Source organism: Trachypithecus francoisi, unplaced genomic scaffold (genome assembly GCF_009764315.1).
Source record: "Trachypithecus francoisi isolate TF-2019V2 unplaced genomic scaffold, Tfra_2.0 Lachesis_group11, whole genome shotgun sequence".
Taxonomy (NCBI): Eukaryota; Metazoa; Chordata; class Mammalia; order Primates; family Cercopithecidae; genus Trachypithecus; species Trachypithecus francoisi.
Genome location: NW_022681456.1, coordinates 100,454,741 through 100,465,706, shown reverse-complemented (window position 1 = coordinate 100,465,706; position 10,966 = coordinate 100,454,741).

Below are 10,966 nucleotides of genomic sequence, written 5' to 3'. Positions count from 1 at the left end.
AGCCACCACACCCAGCCAGATCTTATTACCTTGGCAGTGAAAGAGGATCTTTTCCTGCAATTTACAGCCAAACCTTTGGGTATAACCAAGTATCTGCTTCCAAGGGGGAAAGCATTCTAACTCTTTTTATTACTTACCCGGGGGCAAAATTATGGGCTGTAGCAACAGTCAGTTGAAATTCTAGTATCTGAGTTATGCTGAGGGGCAGGCCTAATGGTTAGGCTCTTCTTTTTTAACAGCAACATTAAATAACAGTAATAATAATTCCTGGATAGAGATAGAGTTCACTTAGATATTTGGCAAAATTTGCCATGTTCTTATCTCATCTCGTGATATACATGATTTATTTCTAGAAGGAACTACATGTCTTATTGGCTGTGATATATCGTAGCTTGTTTTTCCAGGCTCAGTTGATATTAATTTTTCCCAAATGACTTTAGACATATAGTCACTGCTCTTCTATCCCAAGCACTGCTCCTGCCTGTCACAGACACCTCCAAATAAACACTACCTGGATTTTTGAGGGGTGGAAGTTGGAGATATTTGCAAGGGCTTCTTGGTATATTAGTTCACTTCTGCTGCATCCTAAACTACCCTAAAACTCAGAGGCTTAAAATAACAATGTTCTTCAACTCACAATTCTGCAGGTCAGCAGTTTGGCCTAGGCTCAACCTGGCAGTTTTTCTATGGTCTTATTCATGCGTTTGCAGTCAGCTGCAAGATATGCAGTCAGTTGGCAGTTGGCTGATCCACTGGGCAGGCAGGGGTTGGAGGAATCCTAAGTAGCCTCACTTGGATGTCTGGCAGGTGGCCAGCTGTCAGCTGGGGCACTTGGTCCTTCTCCATGTGGTTTCATCTTCCACCAGGCTAGCCCAAGCTTATTCATTTGGCGGCAGTGTCCAGAACTCACACAGTGTCACTTCTAACACATTCTTTCAGTCAAAGAGAGCCACAAGGCCAACCCAGATTCAAAGGTGTGGGAACACATCTCCCAACACTCTTGTTTGGAGATGTATTGTGAGCAGTTTTGCAATCTACTACAACTGAACTCTATTCCTGCTATAGTAACCCACTACTTCCCACACAAGTTGCTCCTGGATGCCATCCTGGCTTTGACAGCCTCCAGGCATGGGGCCCACTTGGTCACTGATTCTTTGTGATCATGCTCTTCTTTTCCTCAGCTGGTTTGGGTTACCAGTTTCTTCTTTCCTCTGATTCTACATGGATTTAGTCTCAAAAAATCCCCATAGTTTCTTATCTATTGATAATTTACTTATTTTTTTAGCATGGCTGTGTATTCACATAGAGCTAGTGTAACCATACGATTTATCATTCAAATTGTGACTTCTAAGAATGAAATGGGACACTATAATCATGCTAGGACACCAAGCATAAACTGAGATGTCTCTGCTTAAAGCCCCATAGTTATAAGTAAGCACAGGCTCTTTTGCTGGGGTTGGAATCTCAGCTCTGCCAATTATTTGCCAGTTACTTAAGCTCTTGGTGATAGTTTTCTCATTTATTAAATGTAGACAATAATAGTGCTCACTTTAGAGGTTTTTTATGAGGTTTAAATGAGATAACATATAAAATACTCATTATTTCTAAGCTCTCAAGTGGATGTGGGAATTACCTTCTCATTTAATATTCAATCATATTCATGTATCATAAGATAAAGTTATTTCATAATCTTTGTATAATCAGTTTTAATGACTATATACAGTTTCATTAAATGTTCCATAATTTACCTGAAAACTCTTCTATTAAATATTTAGATCATTTATACTTTTCCCTTATTATAAATTATGTTAAAATTTCATTGTAGATAAATACTTTGGCAATAAATTATTTTCTTACATTAATTCTAGAAAAAAAGAATATTATATTAAAGAATATAAGTATTTTAAGGATCTTGTTATATGTTGCCAAATTGCTTTCTCAAAGGATTACATTAACGCTTTCGAACAATAATCAGGAAGTTCTAACTTTAATACAACCTCATCAGCATTGAGTATCACACAACTTAATCTGCTGTGCTCATTTAAAACACAATTTTAACAAACTTATTTTCTGGTTTCCCAGCCCTCCCAAATTAAAAGCAAAATATTCAAAGCAGTAAAAACTAACATTGGAAAAGGTATTTAGGCAGATTTTCTGATCACTTGGTGGTGAAAAGAAAAACAGAAATAAATATAAGAAGTAAAATCCTAGACATCTTAGATCATTTAATGGCTAAACACATCTTCAGTCTTTAAAGTCCATGACATCGTTGTTTGTTGCAGCATATAGCAGTTAATGTTCATTGTAATAATACTAAATGATCCATCAAGAAAAATCCACATGACAGTAAACAAATTTTTAACAGAGCAGGAGCATCGTCATCTTGGACAAGCCCCTCATTCTAAAGTTCACCTTAATAAAAAACTGCCTAAATCCAAAGTGCATCAGCCTAAGGGCTAAGGTCAGCATAAACCACAATAACCACAAATAACATCTCCAACCAGAAACATTCCAAACTCCTCCCTGACCAGAGACATGCTAGCCCCGCGATAACTCCCCTCCGGCCAGGAAGATGCCAGCCTTAAGATAACCCCCCTCCAGGCAGTAAGATGTCTGCCCCAGGATAAATTCCCCTACTCCTCCCAGAGACATTCCAACTCTGCCATAAAACTTCTCCCTCACACAGAAACATTCCAAGCTTGTAATAAGCCCCCTCACCCTAAAACCAATATATACTCTTAGTCTGTAAGAGAAAGTGCTCCTAATCAACGTCGGCCAGAAGCCCCTCTCAGGTGTTATCTAAAATAAACCTGTCTTTACTGTCAAACCACATTTTGTGTCTCTTTCCTGTTTCTTTAACTCTTACAATTTTGTTTTAGGGAGACTTCCATTAACAAGTAAAAATAAAACTTATGCTGAAAGAGGCCATCTCTGGCTGGGCTGTATTTTCTTTTTAGACCTTGAATTGGTGTGAAGAGTCATAGGGTTTGCTAAAGGAGGAGTGAGAAAGTGGAGAAGATATGAGCTCCATAATCAGGAATAAAAACAGAGGGTACAAGACCAGAGCAGAAAAGCTTTATAAAATCCCAGAACTTCTGACACATCTTCATACTGGTTATCATTCATTATCTCCTTCCTATATTCCTTGGAAGCAGAAGGGCCTGTCTACATATATTCTTGTCTTCCCAAGCAGCAAGGAAGTGGTAAGTTGAGAAAGCTATTTCCCCTCCACACTTTTTCAGGCATATTAAGAGTAAGATAACCCCCAAAGGTATAGTGGCTGGCTAGGTAATCAAAGAGAAAAAAGTAAGTCCTATTTCCTTAGCTCTGCAGCAAAGAAAGAAAGAACTTGGACATCAATCTTCATATGAAGAAAAGGTCATTAAGCTCAGTAGATTAAAAATCTGAAATGATTCTCTAACTGTATCAAGCATCAGAATCACCTGGAGGGCTTTATAAAACACAGATTGTTAATCCCTACTTCAAGAGTCTATGATTTAGTGGGTCTGAATAGAGCCTGTGAACCAAAAATTGGCTGAGGCAGATCTCAATCGAGTTAGAGGTTTGTTTTGCCAAGGTTGAGGATGTGGCCAGGGAAAAAGAAACACAAGTTACATTAGAATCTGTAGCCTGTATTTTTCCAAAGAGAGTTTTAAGGACTTCAACATTTAAAGAGGAAAGAGCAGGTAGAAGGGAAAGGAGAAAAAAAAAGAGGCTGGGTGTAGGCAGTAACATGTTTACATTTTTGTGAGGCTTCTATTAGCACTTATTAGTACTCACTGAATCCACATTTTACATGTGAAAAGAGAGTGATGGGGTTAAAGTAAATTATGCATTCTTCTCATGCTGGGTATATCTACATTTTACATAAGATAAAGCAAGCATAGAGTAGAGGAGGAAGTCAATTATGCATTTGTTTGGGGTGGATGGAGGAATTTCTAGTCTTATCTTTGTCCCCTACCTGTGAAAATAAGCTGTTAATTTGCATTGTCAGGGTAAGATTCAACAGCACTCTATTTTAGGGCAAGTTTATAAGAGGGATATGTACTCTGAAAGATTTGGGGGCCCCATAAGGAATTTCCTTGTGAGCAATTTGTGAGAGAGGACCCCTGGGAAGATATGTGACCTTCTATTTTGTAGCTATTTGGTTGGGAACAAAAAGGAAGGCAGTTTTTTTGTTTTTGTGTGACTCAGTTCCCAAGCTTCACTTTCCCTTTGGCATAGTGAGTTTGGGGTCCCAAGATTTTTATTTTCCATTCACAGCCCTGAGAATTTTCATTTCTAATAAGTTCCTAGGTGATGCAGATAATGTGGGTCCAGGGACCAGTTTTTGGGAACCACTGCAGGTATGGTTCCCAGTCCTGACTAATCATCAGAATCACCTGTGATGTTAAAAACAAAACAAAAGAAAAACAAACACACAAACAAAAAAACAGATTCCCAAGAGCCTCATGCCAGAAGCCACCAGTTTGAATCTTCAGAAGTGGAGCCACTGTGAACCTGTTTATTTGATAAATCCCCCCATTAGATCCTGGTGTTCAGCAGATGTGGAGTTCCACAGCCCCAGAGTACTCAGGATTATACTAAACATATAGTCAGTGTCTAAGAAAGCCTTGATTGATGGGCTGACTTAGATCCGGAGGCACTTTCAGCAATAAAATGTGAATCTTTTTGTATGCTAATTTTTAATTTAATTTGTGATGATGATATTCTTTGGAGAAGATCTGTACTGGTCTCTTAGCTACATAAAAATGAGCACTTTTGTAAAGGAAGTTCTCACAATTCTAATAGACAAATTAAAAACTCTGGCACAACCATATAAATCATCAGAATATTTCCATAGCAATAGCACAAAAACTTAAAAAAAAAATAAGGATTCCCACTTTGGGAGGCCGAGGCAGGCGGATCATGAGGTCAGGAGATGGAGACCATCCTGGCTAACACAGTGAAACCCCGTCTCTACTAAAAATACAAAAAAATTAGCCAGGCATGGTGGCAGGCGCCTGGAGTCTCAGCTACTCAGGAGTCTGAGGCAGGAGAATGGTGTGAACCTGGGAGGCGGAGCTTGCAGTGAGCTGAGATTGCACCCTGCACTACAGCCTGGGCAACAGAGCGAGACTCCATCTCAAAAATAATAATAATAAAAAAAAAATAAGGAGTCCAAATGCAATTATCCTGAGATTGTGTCAGATTTATCCATTAGAAATTAATAGTTGCCTTTTATCAGAATTTCCTGGCAATGTGACTAGATTGGTGGCTCGTATGCTTATCAAAATTTAGTAGGTTAGATTTTCCGGGTAACATTACTTCCTTTCCTGATATTCTTCATAGGCTGGTTTTTATAACATATTTCTCCTGGTAACTGTCCATTTAGCAGAGATTAAGAGCAGAACAATGTTCTTATTTTTTTAAATATTTTATTTAATAAAAAGGAGGGTTGTCACTTCAATAATCTCTGACTAAATTAGGAATTGGATAATATAGGTCTAAACTATGTAATTTCATTTTTTCTTCATTTCCGTAATGGTTCTAGGTCACATTTCTTACTAACGAACTTCTAAATTTTGTGCAACCTACTTAACTGAAATGAACCATTAAGCTTTGGCTTGTTACACATATGCACAAATGAAGAAATGGCTTGTAAGCTTACCTCTAAATTGTGGTTCATTTAGAGAAGTTACTGTATAATTTGTAGATTGGGTACTGAACTCAGTATTTTTGAAATTAGATAATAGAGAGCTAATAGTGACCCAAATGGAAAAACACACCCTATGTTCACTAATAAAATGTAAAATAGAATTCATCATTCTCTATGTGATGACAAAGAGCACAAAAGCAATGTGAAAATTAACTTAATTGGAAATATTGTAAAATTATTTTCAATATCATACGTTAAATTAAGGCATTGCTTTGATTCCTAAGTAGATAATAGAAAAAGGCGAAGTGGTAAGCCTTGTTAGAATTTGTGCAAATGCTTTACAAATTGCTGATTTTCTAGTACCATCACAACATTTAATAGTGGTACATTTAATAGAAAGATGGTTCAAGTTGAAATAGATGACAGTTAAGTAGATGTTTTGAACAAGTTGTTCAAAAACTTCTCAAACTAAATTTCATCTTTTGTATCCAGAGAGCTAAAAATACATTCCCTAGGATCTAGTACTGTCCTGTGTACTGTGTACTGTGTACTGTGTACATAGTTGGTAGTCAGTAAACACTTGTCAAAAGTAAGGGAATAGATGAATACTACAAGATAATGTAGTGGAGTCTAAGCTGGTACTGCTCACTGCACGACAGCCAATAAGTCAAGAGACAAGGTGTTGGGGCAAGAGGGCAACAACTCAGTGAATTATTGCTCAGAGAGCCAGCAAACCGAGAAGATGGCAGACTAATGTCCTAAAGAACTGTCTCAAGGCAATGTGCATTTCCAGTCCCTTTAATGTTAAGGGAAGTGGGTAGAAGGAGATTGACGTCAAGAGGTGACCGATGGTTACAGGCATCTGGGCAGCAGAAAGGGTCTGACAGGGAGGTGGAAAACTTCTTTGTCCTTGGTCAGGTCACAATGCTCCTATAAATCTTTAATTATATGTTTCTTATTATTATTTTATTTTTTCGTATACTGAGTGAAAGCTAGGATCCCATAAATCTTTAATATAACATTGTTACTTGTATGTACACACTCCTTATCTCCTTGGAGGTTAGTTTTGAGAAGGAACTAGCATCCTATTATCCTTGCTTTAAAGTTAAACTACAAACTAAATTCCTTCCATCGTATCATTATCTTGGCCTACATGCAGAGATAAGCAAAATTAATCTAAAAGCTACCACCTGGAGGGGGAAGAGGGCTGTTAGGAGCAAAATGGATTTTGTTAAGCTAGGCCTCCTTTTCACTGTTACAAAGATGCTAGGAGAAAAGCTTATCTCCTTGGCACTGGAGAGAAGTCTGGGTGCAAAAGAGAAATAAATCAAAAATCAGTTGTGATTCTTTTAGGGTTCGTTTATTTCATCCTCCAGATCTCTTTTGCCAGTCCAATCCTCTTCCAAGAAGTCCAGATTCCAGCTCTTACTGGACCCCGCCATTTCAAATAATGCAGCCAACAGGTTAAGAATACAGATGCTGAACCAAGACAGCTTAGGTTCAAATCTCCATACCTGACTGACTTTAGCTGTTTGACCTCAGGCAAGTTACTTTACTTCTTGATATCTCATTTGTGAAATTGAGACAATAATAGCATAGCTATCTTAAGTTGTACTGGAAGGATTATGTGACTTAAGACATGTAAAGCATTTGGGATAGTGCCCACATACCTGTGATAGACAGCTTCAGACATAGCTCCCAATGGTCTCCATGTCTTGGTGATCAGCCCTTGCATAATCCCTTCCCCTTGAGTGTGGGCTGAGCCTAATGACTTACTTCTAACACACGGAATTTGGCAAAAGTGAGGGTGTGACAGTTAATTTTTTTAATGTCAACTTCATAGTGGGTATAACATTATTTCTCGGTGTACCTTTGAGGATATTCCCATAAGAGATCAGCATTTGAATCAGTAGACTGAGTAAAGAATATTGTAAGTGGGCATCATCCAATCCATTGAGGGCCCAGATAGAATAAAAAGATAGTGAAAGGACAAATTGGCCAGGCGCTGTGGCTCACACTTGTAATCCCAGCACTTTGGGAGGCTGAGGCGGGTAAATCACTTGAGGTCAGGAGTTCAAGACCAGCCTGACCAACATTGGCAAAATCCTGTCTCTACTAAAAATACAAAAATTATCTGGGCCTGGTGGCAGGTGCCTGTAACTCCAGCTACTCAGGAGGCTGAGGCAAGAGAATCGCTTGAACCCGGGAGGTGGAGGTTGCAGTGAGCTGAGATTGCACCTCTGCACTCCAGCCTGGGTGACAAAGCGAGACTCTCTCTCAAAAAAACGACAAATGTACTCTCTGTTTCAGCCAAGACATCCATTTTCTCCTGCCCTTGAACATCTTTGCTTCTGGTTCTCAGGTCTTCAAGTTTAGGGTGGAACTACACTACTGGCTTTCCTGGCCCTCCAGCTTGCACATAGCCTCTGTATCACATGAGCTAATCCCTCATAATACATCTTTCTATAGATATAGATACAGATACACACACACATACACGTATGTATCCCATTGGTTCAGTTTCTCTGGAGGACCCCAACTAATACAGATTTAACATGGTTTCTGTGATTAGGTTACTAAAGACTGTGACTTCCATCTTGCTAGCACTGTGTCTCTCCTTCTCTGATGAAGTCAGCTGCCATGTTGTGAGCTGCTCTATGGAGAGGTCCATGTGGCAAGGAACTGAGGGAGACCTCTGGCTGACAGTTTGTGAGTAAATAAAGCCTTAGTCCAACAACCTGCAAGAACGTGAATTCTGCTGGCAACTACCCAAGGGAGCTAGGAAGACAATGCTTCCCAGTTGAGTCCTAGAACTGCAGCCCTGCAAGATTCCCAGAGCTAGAGGGCCCAGCTAATCCACAACTAGGTTTCTAATCTCCAGAAACAATGAGGTAATAAATGCTGCTTTACGCCACTAAGTTTCAGGATAATTTGTTATACAATACTTATGCATTCTATAAATGTAAGCTAGTAACAGACATCTCAAATTCCACATCTCCTCCCCCACTATTCACACCTCAGTAAATGGAGAACCACCATGCATCCAAGTTGATCAAACCAAAAGCCTAAAAAAAGAAAATCATTTTTAATTATCTTTTTCTCAATGCCTTCTCCCCTAAATAGACCAAATTCATGAATATCTGAGTAAGAGTGTTTCAAGAATAGAAAGTTCAAAAGCTCTTAAGCCAAAAATAAACTTGGGTTATTTTAAGACAAAAGAGAGAGATGTCATAGAACTGTATTTTATCTGCTCACCTGGCTCAGCAAAGCCAATCACTGACACTGGGATAGCAGTGAGAGAAAGTGAGGCACTGACTGCAGGGCGCCAAGCAAGCAGAATCAGGGCAGCTGAAGCTTAAGACCTGAACTCCCCGATGGCTTGCAGGCAAGGATTTTTAAAGGCAGGGGTGGATGTAACCTCCATGTGTTGTTTTATGATTTTGCCTGTAGCACAGGCAAAAGCTACAGGCAAACCTGTAAATCAATACATGGAGGTTACATGTTGGCTTAGGCCTAAAAGGGTGGGATATCGTGAAGCAGGCTTACATGTCATAGGTAGATTCGAAGATTTTTTCCTTTGCAATTGGTTTAGGAAGAAAAGCTTTAAAAAATAAAAAATTGGGATCGGCAGAAAAATGTCAAGCAGAATGAAATAGTTTGGCTGTGTCCCCAGAGCCCGCAGGGTACTATGACATTCTCTAAGCCCCTCTGGAAAAATTTTAGGACAAAGAATGTGGTCAGAGTTCAGTTTTCAATTCCCGCTTGTCTGAGGTCTACAGGCCAGCAGATCCATTCAGTGAGGGCACTCAGTGGGGTCCAAATCTCTGAAAGACACCTCTGGGACATGTGTTAAGATGTTATCTTTAGTTTCCATAAGGAAAGCAAACATCTCTGGAACTTTAACTTCCTTGGCTACTGCTTTAGACTACTATTACCTTCTTGTTTGACAAATTTCTTTTTACTTCTGGGGCTAGCTAGGTTCCTGGAATTTCCCTTGAAGGAACTCCAGATTTTTCTTTATTTCCATGTTTGAGGTTTTCCGGCCTCTTGAAAGGGGGTTCCTGCTCCATCTCACCCCAATGCCCTTAGTAATCTGGCCCCTTGCTTTCATCTCTAATTCTGTTTTTATATCATTCTCCCTCTTACTAGCAGTTCTAGCCACACAGGTTTTTAGCTGCCTGGTTGTTCTTGTTTGGCACCCTACAAATGAATGCTTTTCCTTCTATTGCTGCAAAACTTCAGTGTAGATATCTGGTTTTACTGTGCCAGAAGAGCAGACCCAAGTTTGGTTCTATAATAGTAATGTAATTTTCACCTATTATAAGTCAAAAGATATTATGCCTATTTTTAAGTCAAAAGATATTCATTTGTTTAGGGAAGTAATTGTGGACATCTTCCTAATAATTTAATTCCAATATAGAATTTACACTAACCTAACATTTTAATAATGTTAAAAATGCATTAAGAATCTTCTTTAGATACGAAAGCCCATCTTTTTCTGTCCAACAAATTCCTCTCCAACAGTCATTCCTAATTTCTTCACTTTGAACTGCCAACTACCCATTCTTTAAAAATAGTGGGATAAGAATACTATTTATGAGGTTCCTGTTTGTGAATGGCATTACATGAAGGATCTTGTAAAAATCAGAAGAGAATATTCATGACAATGAAGATGACAGTGAGAGCAGCTAATATTTATTTCTCCTCTTCTGCACCAGGCATCACACCAAGCACTTTATACATGTATCTCATTTAATCTTGACAACAATACTATGAGCTAAGTACCCTTATGCCATTTGTACTGATGAAAGCACCAAGGCCCAGGGAGGTGAGCTAAGTGGCCCAAGGTCCCACAAAGCAAACACTTGTACCATGCAGTTTTGCTCCAGAACCCATGCTCTTAATTGCCGCTATGCTGCCTCTCTAAATAATAAAAATGGGACACTTCCAAAAGGTAGGCCACTATTCTCTATCCACAGTGGAAAGGTTAAAAAGAGAAATGAAAGATTATATTCAATTCTGTGCATTCAGTGAACATTACCGAATGCCTGATAAAGAAAAGTAGGCTTTGATGTTACATGCATAGCCCTGCCCTAACCTGCACTAGCTGCGGATCTCGGGCCTGTCACCCAGCTTCTCATAAACAGGTTAATCATGCTGACCTCATAGGCTGTTGTGAGCATGGGATGAAATGTGAACCACTGGCACAGTGCCTGGCACAAAGAACACAGCTTTGTACACTCTGGAAGAGTGGTTTGGCTGAAAGTAGCTTCTGGCAACCAGAAGATAAAACTGTTAAACCAAAGAGTTGTTCTAACACTACAGTTC